Source organism: Lathyrus oleraceus, chromosome 3, assembly GCF_024323335.1.
Source record: "Lathyrus oleraceus cultivar Zhongwan6 chromosome 3, CAAS_Psat_ZW6_1.0, whole genome shotgun sequence".
Classification (NCBI taxonomy): domain Eukaryota; kingdom Viridiplantae; phylum Streptophyta; class Magnoliopsida; order Fabales; family Fabaceae; genus Lathyrus; species Lathyrus oleraceus.
Window position 1 is genome coordinate 297,766,939 of NC_066581.1, and position 1,535 is coordinate 297,768,473.

The 1,535-nt window shown below is 27.2% G+C and overlaps 1 non-coding gene across 1 annotated transcript; it reads left to right on the top strand.

The window, feature by feature from the left end:
* Positions 1 to 803: 803 nt before the first annotated feature.
* TRNAV-AAC (transfer RNA valine (anticodon AAC)) lies at positions 804 to 877 on the top strand. The gene has a single exon. It is a non-coding gene; the product is annotated as a tRNA-Val (tRNA).
* The last annotated feature ends 658 nt before the right edge of the window (positions 878 to 1,535 follow it).

Sequence of the window (1,535 nt, forward strand, 5' to 3'; positions counted from 1 at the left end):
TCAGACACCCACGTAGGAGCACATGGAAAAACCTTAACGGGGGAAGAAATCTTAGCAAGTGAGGCAACCAACATATTTGCTAGGAACAATTTCCCTTGACAAAGGCTTCAAATAGAGGGCCTTGAATAGTTCTAAAGAACCATTGTTCATAGAAAGTCAAAGAAAAATTTGAGAAGACCAATATAATATCAGAGACAAGCTGGGTGCTTCCAACTTAGGGGAATCAAGGTGCATACCAAGGAGTAGCTAAGTTTATTTTATGCTTGGGATTAAATTAGCCGTTATATAAAAATTCTTGGTTTGACGATATAATGACATATGGTCGGGAAAACGTAATCCATAGAAAGGCTTAAATGTCCCAGAGGACAAGGTATGCGACAAAAAAGGACATTATAAATATTAATAAAAAAATACAATGAGATTTAAAAGTGACAAATATAAGACAAAAACAATGCTAAATAAAAATAAAAGGAAAATATTAGAATACACATACACGTCTCTTGAATTTAGGTAACTCAAAAATTAAAATAAATAATTATAATTTATATATAAAAAAATAAGAATGTTTGATATAAAAAGTTAAATTTTGTAGATTTAATAAAATAAGTGTATTAATTGTAATAAATAAAATAAGGTGAATTGGGATAGAAAAAGAATATTAGTGAAGGAGAAATAATAAGTATGAGAGAGAGAAAACTGAATTCAAATTAAAGTAGCTGCACCCCTGGTGAAAGGTTTATGAGATATTACTTGATTTAGTTATTAAGCATTGTAAAAGAGTAACTGAGAAATCATAAACATGTGGTTTCGTGGTGTAGTTGGTTATCACGTCAGTCTAACACACTGAAGGTCCCCAGTTCGAGCCTGGGCGAAGCCATTGTTTGATATTTTTTTCATTCGTTTTGTTTCCAGTCCATCATGCCAAATACATACAGACTCACATGCTTTTGCTTTTCTGTAACCCATTCATACTTTTGTAATATACATACATGTTGTAATTATTTAATTAATCTATGTTACTACTCCTATCACCAAACATTGAAAAATAATCTAACTCTAATTCAACTTATATTCAAACTAACCAAATTTACGTTTTTCTTTTTATCTTTATTTTCGATTGCTAATTCAACTTATATTTTATTTTTTTATTTTCAATATTAAATTTATATTTTCTTAATTTTTTTAACTTTCTTTGCAAGATCCATAATTATTAATATATATACTTTTTTTAAAAATAAAACAATACACATATATAAGATTTCTTGCTCATATTTAATGATTAATATTCAATATTAAAAACTCTCTATTTTTTAAAATCAAATACATTGTTGAATTAAAGTTTAACGATTTTCAATATATATTTTTATATTAATTATCAATACAACCTTACTATGTATGTGTTAAATTAATTGAACTTAGGAATGAAGATAAAGTTTAATGAGTTTTTAACATCTCACCGGTCCTTGAACTTAGGAATGCATTCGTTGCAAGATCCATAATTATTACTATATATACCTTTTTTTAAAATAAAATAA